The sequence below is a fragment of the Sorex araneus genome, chromosome 11 (genome assembly GCF_027595985.1).
Source record: "Sorex araneus isolate mSorAra2 chromosome 11, mSorAra2.pri, whole genome shotgun sequence".
NCBI classification, from domain to species: Eukaryota; Metazoa; Chordata; class Mammalia; order Eulipotyphla; family Soricidae; genus Sorex; species Sorex araneus.
The window spans coordinates 42,253,340-42,267,983 of NC_073312.1; the positions used below are offsets into that span (position 1 = coordinate 42,253,340).

At 36.3% G+C, this 14,644-nt stretch overlaps 1 pseudogene; it reads left to right on the forward strand.

Moving 5' to 3' along the window:
- Positions 1–4,162: 4,162 nt before the first annotated feature.
- LOC129399525 (U1 spliceosomal RNA) lies at positions 4,163–4,308 on the forward strand (annotated as a pseudogene).
- Positions 4,309–14,644: the final 10,336 nt, after the last annotated feature.

Sequence of the window (14,644 nt, forward strand, 5' to 3'; positions counted from 1 at the left end):
AAAATCATAAACTCAACAAATAGGATGACTTGTCAACCTATTTATACTCGGTTGAAAACAATTAAAGACTGTATTATGGGGAAGAAAGCTAGATCAAAAGAATATGTAACAGTTAGTACATTAATTTCAAAATGTTGGGAAAAAATAAATAGACCAAGCGACACAGGGTAAAACTGAGAAAACTTAACGTCTGTGTGTGTTACTGTGACTCTTGAAAGAGATGAGAGAGAAATGAGGCAGGAGTCATATGTGCAGTGTTAATTGTTGAGTATCATATAAAATATATTAAGTGATAGATCAAAGAGTTATAATTTTAATATAAACATTAATAAAAATCACCCCAGGATACACGATCAAAATTTGCCAAAACAAATAATTTAAATCATCAGGATTTTTTTAAAACATTACTTTCAAGGAAATGACAAAAAGAATGATGTTGGCTGCAATACATACTCATATTCTCCAAAATATCCCAAAGGCAAGAGAAGAAATCACAGGGCCTATTTAATTAAAACTATAACAACAAAACTTAAAAATGTGTTTGTCAAGGAGGCAGGCTGGGGGTGGGAGGAAACATGAGGATACTGGTGGAGAAAAGTTGACACTAGATTGGTGTTGGAACATTATACGCCTGACTCAACTATGACTAACTATTAAATCATGGTGACTTAATATTGCATAAAAATAATTTTATATTGAGTTATAATAAAGTAAATTTATAAGATTTATAGTTTTAAAAAGCCACATTTCTAGAAAATGTATATCCATAAATACATATTTAAATATATTTAAATATTTATATAAGAATATAAAATTATATATTTAATTTACACCTTTATGAACCCATGAATTTCTGTGAAATTCTTTTTAAAAATACAAAATTTAAAAATACAGAAATTAAAGAATACTATGTAATCTATTTTTTTATGGCTTTTTTTGTCACACCTGGCGATGCACAGGGGTTACTCCTGGCTCTTCACTCAGGAATTAACTCCTGGCAGTGCTCAGAGGACCATATGGGATGCTGGGAATCGAACCCAGGTCGGTTGTGTGCAAAGCAAATGCCCTACCCACTGTGCTATCGCTCCAGCCCCCTTTTTTTGCTTTTATTTTGGGGGTGTCACAACCAGGGATGCACTGGGGTCACTCCTGGCTCTGCACTCAGGAATTACTACTGGCGGTGCTTGGGGAACCATATGCGATGCTGGAAATCGAACCCAGGTCAACCACGTACAAGGCAAATGCCCTACCTGCTGTGCTATCACTCCAGGCCCCTATGTATTCTATTATTAATATTAAATTATAATGAGTTACACCTATAATTTTTAATATAGATATTAAAAATTAATCCTTACCCCAATTTTATACCCTACATAATAATAAATTTTAATCAGATTACAGATCAAATTATGAAAGATACACATCTGTTGAGTGGAAGAGAAATTAAACTTCTGGAGGATGATATACAAAAATATTTTAATTTTTTATGGTAGCAGATATTTCTTAAGCAGAACACAAATACATTTAGAAATTAATATTATTAATAAGCACAGTATAAATTAGGTAAGCCTATGACACCAAACACTCACTTTAGAAGGACTAAGAGACTAGTGAAGAGAGAAGCCAATAGAGTTTAACTATACTTTCTTGGTTTTTGTCAATGCTTTGGAAACATGAGTTCACAAGAGAACATGACTGTAAATTCATAAGTCCAAGATTTTTCTGTTTTCTAAACTGTACTTAGAGATGATCTTGATCTTTGTTGCAATTTTCGTTTGATCCATTAGATAGTCTTGAAGATATCTTATTTTTGAGGTATGTCTGATAAAACATAGAATTAGACATGTCTGTGTTCCATTAGAAATATTTGTGATGCACAAAGTTCCTTTGTGGTAAAATAGTTACTGTGTACCACCACATGTTGGAATGACTTTCTAGAAATGTTTCTATTACCTACTATAATGATTCACCCAACGGCATAAAACAAAGGAGGCTGAGACCATGTAGTATCTTTTCTCCTTAACATTTTTTCTCTGACTTCAACATTGAGACAACCAGTCTGTTACCATTGACTTAATTTTCTATTCCAGTTTACATATGGAGCACTTTCATATCGGTTAAGCTACATCCTTGTGTTCAAGGTAAGGGAGGGTAATTTATCAACTGGAGTATAGCACTTACACCACACTTCTTTTGCCTTTTAGTCTTACAGCCTCTACTCAGATCCAATACCGCCTACATCAGATCTCCTGCCCTTTCTATTTTCTAGAGCAAGGCTGTTACATGCATTTGTAATACAGGTAAGATCTTTTCTCATAGTCCAGTTCTATTCTTGAGTCCCATTACCTATCAATAATTGTTATGTGCATACATCAAGATTCATTATTTGTGTGGGAAAGTTTGTAGGTTTCTGCATGTAAAGTGTCATAACATTAAAACATCATAAAAAGTAGTTTCATCACAGGTTTTCCTTGGACTTACCCCTGTACTATTAGTAATCACAGATCTATGATTTGCCATTTATAATTCTGTCTTTTCTATAATATCTTATAAATGATATATACAATATTCAGGTTTTCCATACTTTTATTTCATTCAGTTATAATTAATTTTAAACACTGAATATAATTCTACTGTTATGGGTATACCATAGTCTTTTTTTCCTAGTCACCTTTTGAAGACCATCTTTGTTGCCTCCTATTTGGGATGATTATCAGAAAAAATTTGCATTCAAGTTTTGGGGGAGAAGGATCTGAAATTTACTTATTTGGGAATATACCTACAAGGATAATTGCTGCATTTTATAGTAATATTATATTTAATTTAATAAGGAATTGCAAAACTGTCTTACTAAGTGGCCCCATCATTTTGTATTCCAACTATGTAAAACCATTCCTGTTGCTTCATGTCCTCTGAAGCATTTGGTTTTGTCAGCATTTTAAAATTCCAGTTGTATTATGTGTAGAGTGCTAGCTTTTGTTCTTTTAATTAAAAATTTCCTAACAACATAATAGTGAACATATTTTTAGGTGGAAAGTTATGATCTATATATCAGCTTAGATTAGGTGTCAACTCATATATTTTGCTTATATTTTAATTAGGTTATTTGCTTTCATGATGTTAAATTTGAGTTGTTTGCATAATTTAGACACAAATTCTTGGTGTTTTGTACATGAACTCCTTATCAAATCCATTTTCATATATTTTCTTTCAGTTTGCAGAGTATTTTTTCATTCTTTTCAGAGGGATTTTCATATAGTAGATAACTTTAATAAAATTAAATTCCAGGTAAGTTTTTTCAAGCATAGTATGTAAAAATGGAACTGTATGTAAAAATACTTGGTGTGAAATTCTTATTTTACTTTTAAAAGACTTGTTAATAAAATACAAAAAATACAGTAAAGATAAACACCAATCTTAAATTTGCAGTTTAAGATGCTTCAGAGTGAACACACCTACTTAGCCCCAAATAAAAATTGTAAAATTATAAAATTTATTATAACAATTATAAAACCAAATAACAACTACTTGGTGTCAAACTTGGCCTGTTATTTTGTTGCTTGCAATTTAAGAATTTCCTTTGCTGCATCACTAAATGATAGGGGATTAAAAAAAAAAGTTAATTCTATTTCACAAAGTTGATATAAAATTATATAAAATTAAAAGCCTGGTGTTGGGGGCTGGAGCAATAGCACAGCGGGTAGGGCATTTGCCTTGCATGCGGCCAACCCGGGTTTGATTCCCAGCATCTCATATGGTCCCCTGAGCACTGCCAGGAGTAATTCCTGAGTGCATGCGCCAGGAGTAACCCCTGTGCATCACCAGGTGTGACCCCCAAAACAAAAAATAAATAAATAAAAATTAAAAAATTAAAAATAAATAAAAGTCTAGTATTCCTAAATGTTCACACACAATTTAAAGTAAGTTTTCTCTGGCTTTCTGATCACAAAAGCAGAGCTGATTGGGCACAACAGAGATCCAATGGCCCACAAGTCCGTAAGTAGGGCAGCAGTCAACTAGAAGACTGGTTCTTTGTGTGCTGGTGCCTGGATCCAGCACACAAAGAATATGTGGACCACCTTGGAAGAGTAAACTATCTCCATGTCCCTAAATCCGGAAAAATTTAATCTGTTATAATATTGAATTTAAGAGTCATTAAATAATACTTACCTGTTAGAAGAGATACCAAGATCAAGAAGATGGTTTTCCAGGGAGAGTCTTATCCATTTCACTTTCAATGTGCTGACCCCAAAATTTCCAAACTGCATAATTTGTGGTAGTGGGGTACTGTATTCATGCTCTCCCCCGCTCCACAAAAGAGCCTTTAAATATTAGGATATGGTTCTTTCCCCATTTTTAGGATGAGATTACATTTTAGCAGAAGGCAAAGATTTCTTTTGGTGTGTCTGAAAGAATTTTACTATAATTTTTAAAATATAGATCTTAAAGTTAGAACATATTTTGGGGACCAGAGGACTAGCTCAACAATACTTCTGACAGAAGGCCCAGGTTTCATCATTGCACCATATGGTTCCCTGAGCAACCACCTGGAGCAATGCCACCAAAGAGAGCTAGGAGTAATCCCTAAACACTGCCAGGTGTCATCCCACCCCCACCTCCACCCAAACAGGAAATACCAAAAGCATTTACTTAGGAATTAAGCCTTCTATCATTTACTGTTTGTGTCAGTGTTATTATCACTGTATGAAATTAATAAGATTTCTTTTCCTCTAGATGCTTTTAAGATTTTCACTTTGATTGTATCAGTTCTACTATGAGAGTTCAATTGTAGGTCTCTTTGAATTCATTATTTATTTGGGGTCTTCCACTAAGTTTTGTAAAATTCTTACCCTTCACTCTTTGACTACTCATTATTCTCTTTCTCTTTCTCCCTCCTGGAACTTCAATTTCATACATTGGATTTGGAGGCATGTCCCATTTATTTCCTCTCCATTTCTCTATTTATAATTCATTCAGCCAACACACTTCTATTTTGAATTCTATTTAATTATTTTAAATACTAGTCCACTGTTACTGACTTCTTTTGCAAATAAATTTCTAGTGAACTCATCTATTGAAATTATTTAAAGCAATGATCTTCAGCTGCTGGTTTGTGGATCAGCATTGGTCCACAGATGTAGAAAGGTTAAAGAAAACAAACTTAAATAACTTTAACTTTAGTTCTAGAATTTCACTTTAAATCTTTTTAGATTTTACTCTATCAAAAATAAGTATTTCCTTAAATAAAAGAACAACTGTTTCTTAAAAGTACTTATTGGGTAACTTCAAAGGCAGGAGTCATATTATACAGCTGGTGTTTTATTACATTATGGTTATTTCTTTTCTCTTAATTTTTAGTCACATAGGCAATTTTTTTCTGTCACATTTAGTTTGTTTTATTGCTCATTTAAAAACTATATATGCTTTTGCTGATTTATATTCTTCCAGGTAGAATTTAATTTTCTTCTGGCAGACCACCTTGGGAAGACTACCTTAATTTAATCAACATTAAGATAATTTAAGGTTATATTTCAGGTTTTACAAGAACTGACCTACTTCCTTTATATTATTCCTGGGAGGAGTCATTCACAAATCTCAACTAAATATTAATATGTTACAAAAATACCTCATTCATGGCCTTAAATTCATGGTGGGGAGGAAGGGCAGGGAGAAGACACAATCAGTATGAGTGCCTATTTGGCAAGCACAAGGCCATGAGTTTGATCCTCCACTGCTGCCCAATACACTAAGTGTTTTCCCTACAGCTTCACTCTCTGGGACCCCTGGCTCCATCAGAGACTGTGTAATCACTGGTGAGCACTTCAACAAAAACAGGAACACTGTGGCCAGGATGTGTGGCACACCAGAAAACATGTGTGTGAGCAACATAGTAACTCCAGTGAGTACCTTAGCATGAGTACAAACACCATAGGTAACCCTCAATGAGAACATGCACAAGTACTGCAATAGTAAGTCCATCAAGTAAGCAAGAACATGTGATTACTAGTCACTGAAACCACAACGAAAGAAGAGGGAAATTCGTGTGTGTGTGTGTGTGTGTGTGTGTGTGTGTGTGTGTGTGTGTGTGTGTACACAGAAGACTAAACATGTATCCTGACATTATTGAAATCTCTGCTTAGGTTTTTTGTATAGTTTCAAATATCTCTCTCCTCAGCCTCTTACAAGTTGACAAATGCCTCAAGAGAAAACATCACGTAGAACGTTGAACTCTATTTTCTGTGATACTCTTTCCTCCAGAATTTTGGATACTTGCAGCCACTCAGTGCCAAAACTCATTCAAGATATGAGTACAAATAATGTGTGACCCAACACTATTAACTATCAGTCGAATATATCAGACTAGATAAAAGGAAAGGCCAGCTAGTTCTGTGGAGAGAATTTAGTATGAGACCTATTTAATATAACTTTGGAATACAGAAATTAGTTATGACAGATGCTTCATCTAGTTGGGGAGGAGAGCAGTGTGAGGAAGTGGTCTGAGAGAGGCCAGGTATATAGCCTCTCTTGTAGATGCTAAAATCAGCAGAAAGGAAAGATCACATGGCAAGTGCACTGGCGCCAAGAAGAATGGGAGAAATGTGATTGTTCCTTCACCCCATCTGTCACTCAGTTGTCAATGTGTCCTTTTGGATAAATCTAACTGGTATCTGAGAAAGGAGCCTGAGTCATGAAGGATTAATCATCCTGCCGAGCAGAGAGAGGAAGGACTTTATACACCAACATGCAAAAGGCAAATGACTACAAAAGGCCCATTGCAATCAGTTGCTACAAAACAGAATTGAAAAGATGCCCATGTCCTAATACCTTCAGAGGATGACGTTTTAAAAATAATTTTACTGACTTAAAGCTTTTTCTAAACAAGTATCTAATAATTCTCAGATAATGAAACCCCTCCCATTTAGCAGCTAATTTAGTTAATGCCCCAGACATTATAAAATAGGAGGGAATTAATTAGGATAAAATGGAACAGAATAACATATCGGAACTTGGACAGAAAGAAATTCTCCAAAATGTTTTAAAACTCAGCCATCTAGGTGAGTTATTTAAAGATGGTTTCATTTCACTGAAGAGAAAGCCGACGAGGGTAACTTCATTTAAGAATAGCAAGTCAAGACCTTTTAAAGAACAGAGAAAGACAGAAGAGATTAAATGCTCTTGGAAAAAAGTCTACAGTGATAAGTGAGATGCAAATTTTAAATATTCCCCAGCTAGTCAATAAATCCTTACAAATGGGTAAATTGTTCATCACAATTGGAACAAGCCCTTGAACTTTGATTTTCATTAGTCTGGGTACATGCTGTTTAAAGGATCTTTAAATTTAGACCATCACCTGTGTTGTGAAACATCTGACAAGAATAAACAAATTACCTCTTCATGGACTCCTCTCTGTTTCCTTCACTTTTCTCAGATATTTGATGTGAAGATAACAATGACTCCCTCTCTCCTTGCCCCCTCCCCACCTCCCAGTCCCTGCCTCACTGGGTCTTCATCAAGTGTTTTTCGGCTTAGATGAGTGTCTCTAGTTAAGAGAAGAGTTGTTGTTTTTTTTAAAAGACACAAGAGTTTAATTTATAAGAAGCCAATTTGAGTTGTTTTGATTAGCGATTCTGTAACAAAAGGCCTAAGTTTGGATCTCAGTAGGGCCTGCTGTGCTTCTCTTTATTAGCTGCTGAGGTGGTTAGGAAATGGATTCAGGGAAACTAATGACCTGGTAGGTGGAAGAAGAGTGGGTATGGAAGAGCAGAATAATGTCTTTTTAGCCAAACTTGAAATAGTTCATTTCAGGAGGTTAACTTGACAACTAATGAAAGATTTATCAGTTAGGAACCCTCTGGTTGCAAGAACAGGACAAATTCAGTCATATTCATATAGGCGACGTAGAAAACTTCTGTTTTGGGGAGCTCAAGCCTGGGCCATTGTCAAATACAGCTTGATTAGAATGGTTGACAAATCTACCTCATAGTCTTCAGGCTCAAACTAGCTGGTAGAACTCCAAACAATGTGAGGCTGCATTGGAGTTCACGCAGTAGGAAGCTCTCAGTAAGAGAGGGGAGAAGCAAAAATGTCTTTCCAATGACATCTTGCACAATCTTGGCTTTCACTGACTTTGTGCAGTAGATCCTAAGTCAATCACATAGCTTGGTAACTAGATTTTACTTCGGTTATATCCTCCAGAGAGATCCATGCTAACAAGGATTGTGAGTGGAGGAGGGAAATGGGTGTTACTGGTCAAAGGGCGAAGAAAGTGTTTAACAAAAGAAGAAGGAAGTGGTTACATTGACACATGACAAAAATTAATTTCCTCAATATAGGACATCAGGTCTACTGAGCCATGGCTTAATTTCTTCCTGAGATGAGCTTTTGTTCATTGCCCATTTCCCCAATTCTCTTTTCTTGCTACATCTGAATATATTATATAGCTTTGGAAAAATGTGCAAATGTTCCTGAAGCACCTTTTGTTCCCAGGAAAAAAAAAAAACTCTTCCATGTACTATCAGCTATCATAGCCTCACTATAAAAAGAAAATGTGTTGTATTTAGGACATGCAAATAAATATTGAATAACTATGCACACATATATCTAATAAGAAGTAAAATCTGATCAAAAGAGTTAAATATTCTTTTGAACTTCTTCCTCTTCTTTGCTAGAAACCACTACTCTGCATTTAATATTTTCTTTGCTATGCCTAAGTATGTTTATAACTCTCCATGCAACATAAAGGATTATTTTGTATAATCCTATTAAGTTCATATACTTAAATATATGCTTCTTACATTAAATAGGTATTTCTTATCTACTTAGTTGCAATTATTGCAATAATTTTGTTATGTCTGATATACACACATTTATATAGCTCCAGTTCTTTCATTTTACTGTTTTTATACTCCATTTTTGAATGATTGCATCATTTATATTGTAGTTTATATCTTAATATTAGGTGTGATGTTGTTATAAACGCTGTTCTTCACGTTTGCTAACACACAAAAATATCTCAGTGGTATATAGAAAGAAATGGAATTACCAGCTTAAGGGACTTGGGCAACTGCAACATAATTATTTAAGTTGTTCTTTAAAACAAGGAAAGCATGTTTAACAAATTGTGCTGGCAAAACTGGATAGCTACATGCAAAAAAATGGGCTTAGACCTCCACCTATCACCATGTACGAAAGTCAGATCAAAATGGATTAAAGATCTCAACATCAGACCACAAATCATAAGGTACATTGAAGACAAGGTCGGCAAAACCCTCCACAACATTGAAGCCAAAGGTATCTTCAAAGCTGACACGCCACTGGCCAAGCAGGTCAAAACAGAGATAAATAAATGGGACTATCTCAAACTAAAAAGTTTCTGCACCTCAAGAGAAACAGTGACCAAAATACAAAGACAATCTATAGAAAGGGAAAGGATATTTACGCAGTACCCATCCGATAAAGGGTTGATATCAAGGATATACAATGCACTGGTTGAACTCCACAAGAAGAAAACTGCCAACCCGATCAAAAAATGGGGTGATGAAATGAACAGAAATTTTCCCAAAGAAGAAATCCAAATGGCTCAGAGGCACATGAGAAAATGTTCAACATCACTAATCATCAGGGAGATGCAGATCAAAACAACCATGAGATATCATCTCACACCACAGAGACAGGCCCATATCCCCAAAAACAAAAACAACCGGTGTTGGCATGGATGTGGGGAGAAAGGGACTCTCCTTCACTGCTGGTGGGAATGCTGACAGGTTCAGCCCTTTTGGAAAACAATATGGACGATTCTCAAAAAGTTAGAAATTGAGCTTCCATTTGACCCAGCAATACCACTCCTGGGAATATATCCCGGAGAGGCAAAAATGTATAGTAGAGATGGCATCTGCATTTCTATGTTCATTGCAGCATTGTTTAGAATAGCCAGAATCTGGCAAAAACCAGAGTACCCCAAAACAGATGACTGGTTAAAGAAGCTCTGGTACATATACACAATGGAATACTATGTAGCTGTCAGAAAACACGAAGTCATGAAATTTGCATATAAATGGATCAATATGGAAAGTATCATGTTGAGTGAAATGAGTCAGAAAGAGACAGACATAGAAAGATTGCACTCATATGTGGAATATAATATAATTGAGAAGTGCAAGTTTGCAGTGATGCAATTTCTGGCAGATATTTCTCTGGACTTAGTTACTAAAATACTAAAATACAGAAACCCAAAACCTGAGGCCACTAGGTGCAGTCACTCGACCTCATACCTCTCCATTCTCAGCAATGGAAAACAAATTGTCAAATGCTTCCTTTTCAGCAGGTCTGACTTTAGGGGGGAGACTCTCCAAACTATAATAGTGAGTTTTGTTGAAATATTGAATGCAATCAAAGTGAAAGTAAAGTGAAATTTATCAGTTACACAGGCAAGGGGGAGCTAGGGGTGGGTGGTTGGGGGGGGCTAGGGGTGTGGGGGGACGGGGTGGAGCTATACTGTGATTCTTGGTGGTGGAATATGTGCACTGGTGAAGGGATGGGTGTTCGAGCATTGTATAACTGAGACTTAAACCTGAAAACTTTGTAACTTTCCACATGATGACTCAATAAAAAATTTAAAAAAATAATAAAAAAATAAATTGTTCTTTAAGTTCTAACAATATACTGAGAGTATCCCGCCCACATGGCAGAATCTGGCAAGCTATCTGTGGCATATTCCATATGCCAAAAACAGTAACAAGTCTCACAATGGAGACATTACTGGTGCCCGCTCAAGCAAATCGATGAGCAACAGGACAACAGTGCTGCAGTGCTACCAATATACATATTCACCAGCTAAATGTAAGTCTCCTATGGCTTATAACCTTGCCAATAATGTATCATCAGACTTTCAAATTTTAGTTAGGCTGATTAGTGTGATCTTTGTGGTGTCAAATTTCCATGATTATTAATGACATAAAGCATTTTCTTCTATCTTTACCAAAATTCAGATTCATCTATGAATTTTCTATTTTTATTTTTTGTTGAGCCCCACCCTTTTCTCTGCCCAGCTTATAAGATTTGTAGAATTTTGCATTATTACATATATTATTTCTTCAGGAGGTCAGGGACCTGTATACTTTTTAGCTATTGTTTCTCTATATTTTGAATCATGATTGTTTACATAAGCCTCCTTCAGAAATAGAAAATTAGAAAAGCATATTCTTAAAATGACCACTTAATTATTCTGACTCTTTTGGGGCCCTGTTAAGAAATATCTTCATACCATAACTTTAAGAAAAGTTTTACCTGCAAAGTTGTGAGATTCCCTGGGGCTGAAGAAAGCTTCATGGTGATGCTGTGCCAAAGAAAGCCCAGCCCATCTTTCTAAGAAGCATTTGTTATACCTGTGTATTTGTGTGTGTGTTTTATTTTATTATTTTTTTAAATTTATTAATTTTTAATTAGTGAGTCACAGTGAGGGTACAGTTACAGATTCACACATTTTCGTGCTTGTTTTTCCCTCATGCAATGTTTGAAAGCCCATCCCTCCACCAGTGTCCATTCTCCACCACCAATGAACCCAGTATCCCTCCCACCCACCTATTCCATCCCCCCACCCCACCCCACCTCTGTGGCAGGGCATTCCAATTTGTTCTCTCTTTCTCCTTTTGGGTGTTGTGGTTTGCAATAGGGGTATTGAGTGGTCATCATGTTCAGTCTCTAGTCTACTTTCAGCACACATCTCCCTTCCCGAGCAGGATCTCCAATCACATTTTACTTAGTGTTCCCTTCTCTATCTGGGATGACTTTCCCTCAGTGTGTGAGGCCAGCTTCCAAGCTATGGAGCCAACCTCCTGGTATTATATACTACTATTCTTATACCTGTGTATTTAACTCTCTTCCAAGAAAATCCCCTACAGTGTGGAGGAATTTTGTTTTGTTTTGTTTTGTTTTTGAAATATTGTTATTACCCTATAGGAAACCTTTGGATCTTCTATTACAGTTTGAATGAAGGGTTCCTACCCATTGGAAGGGCAGCTGTCAGGGGCCCACCAGTCCAGGTGCAAACACTTCCAGAACTCTGAAATATCAGGTATTATTTCCCCAATCACAAAACCTTATTCACAAACCCACGTCCAGGTTGGTGGTGGCCTGAGAGATACCCACTCTTAAGTAACTGAAAACTACCCTCATATGGCATTTTAAATTTAGGTCAAAACAAGGATTTAGATCCTGAATTTAGAACAGAATTCCTCTCTCTCATATGGTCTCACCTCCTCAAGAACAGCTTCACTTTAGCTAAGAGATTTTTCTCTCCTCAACTAAGATTTAGAATATAAGTAAACGGGGAGAGGGGGAGGAATTAGAAGGTAAAACTTTCAAAACTGAAAAATAGTACTTAGAGGAAGACCTTAGAGTACCTGCCTTTTGCAAGCACCTGATCACAATAAAATGTCTGCAGATTTCAACTTGGAGTTAAACATGCACTGATGTATCATTAGTGGCTCTACTGTTTATGAACTTGGGTGCTACATGTGGATTCAGACTACACCACAGCCAGGAGTGTGTGAGCACCACAAAAGTTGACCACTGGAAAGAATTGCAACTAAAAAGACGTGTGAGTGAGTGCCAGGGAATGCAATCTCTGGTGAGACTGTTCACAGCCTCAACACCAAGCCTTGCAAACATGACAATCATCTGTTGTATGCCTCAAATACGAGTTTGCATCCTATGAACAAGTGTACAAGCAGTGCAACTAAAGGAGTACAAACCTCAGTTCACACCATGACCAAGTGTGTGAGTGGGCACTGCAACCAGGTGTACATCTCATGGCAAAAACCACAACCAAGACCGTACAAATACCTCAGCCAGGCATATGTACCAACCCTGACCATTGCAAACAGCAGCAGCAACAAGGACAGTAAGGAGTGTGGAGTTTTTCTTTCAATTTAGAAAACATTGAGAAAAAATTCTCCCAACCAGAAAAAACTTCTGTTAAGGCCATGGCATACTTATCCTGCCAAAATTTATGAAATCACTGCATCTCAAGAACTTTCCTCCAGCATCAGCACTTAATTCAATTGGCATGGCCATTTGAGGCATTTGGGTAATGAAATAAAGAAAGAGATTGTTTGTGCTCTCAGAAACTAAGTTTGTCGTGTCACCTGATTTAAACACACCAAAATAGGGGAGAAAACTCTCTGGTATACCAATTTTTATGACTATAGAAATTAGGTTCTTTGTCAAATTGAAATAAAATCTCCACTCTCTTCCCAATTCTCTTGCCCATTACTGTCACTATAACTACTCATATCTCACAACAAGCAATCAACTCCCTTTTTTGTCTCAGTCCACTTACTGCACCAATAGTAAATATGTGCATGACCCAGGTGCTTCTGGTGTTTCCCTAATGCGCCCTTATTACACCAAAGACCAGAACACTTATATTTGCAAAACCTCCCTGGATAAGAAGACACGCAAGCTGAAATGTTTGGTATGGGGTCCAGAGAGGACTTCATTTCTATGTTGTGCCGTCTATAATTTCAGTTTCCATTCTTCCAATGACTATTATTTTAAAACATCTTTCAGCAAATTGAGCAATATAACAAAGACCTGTTTCATAACTCAAAAACTGATTTCATGAACTATAATAAATTGAGAAAATATATATTCCTCTTAAAGATCAGAAAAAAGAAATTATATTGGGGTAACTTTAGGACTGTCATAACTCACTTTTCTCTTGCTTTTCCCCCATGATATGTCCCTCCTCTTAAGTTAATGATTTTTTGAGGCTTCAACTGAAATAAGCAATAAGAGTGTTGTCATTCAAAGCTCAAAGTGAGATCCTGGGGTCTCTCAGACCTTGAAGAAAGTCTTATTTTAAAGGCTGTTATCTTTTTTCATGAAAGGAAGAAGTGAGACATCCTTTAAAATTCCCTTACCTTTCATGCTGGGAATCCAAGGCAGTACATTTTAATTCTAATTGTGCACTTTCCTTTGCTCTTCCTCAACAAACTTTAGAAAGGCAGATATTCACCTCCCCAGAGAGATTTTGTCCGTTCCTGCAGAGCTTGAGCACCATTAGTCTAACCTCTCCCGCTTCTTATAAAAAGTAACATGTACGGGTTACTGGGAAGAGCTGGTAGAAAGGGCATGCCAGCTACTCTTCTCACCAGCAACAGAGTCAATTATTTTTTATTAAAGTCTGAAAAGATATTAAGTAGATAAACCATGACCACCAAGGCCTCTGCCTGGAAAAGGAATAGTGGTCGCACTCATATTTATCTCTGTAATTGGATAAGTCCTTGATTTGCCTGAGAACACAGGTTTAGAGTCAGTGAATATAATGTCAATTTAGTGTTGAATAACAATGACGGAGGGTTTGAAGACCAGTGAGTTTCAATGGCAGGACTGAGGAAAGATCTTTGAGAAACTGATATTTTCCATGCCTGCTTAAACCTTTAACAAACAAGATTTTACATTAGAGAATATTATGCTTGATGATGAAAAATGAGTATTTGTGGCCTAAATGTAAACAATTGAGATCCGAAATAAAGTTTGCATGACAAGACCGAGATTCTGTTCTTGTGTCTGGATCGGAATTTTCTTCAACAAGTGCTGTTTTCATGAATGAAAAGAAAACTTTCGTTGATTTAGATTGACA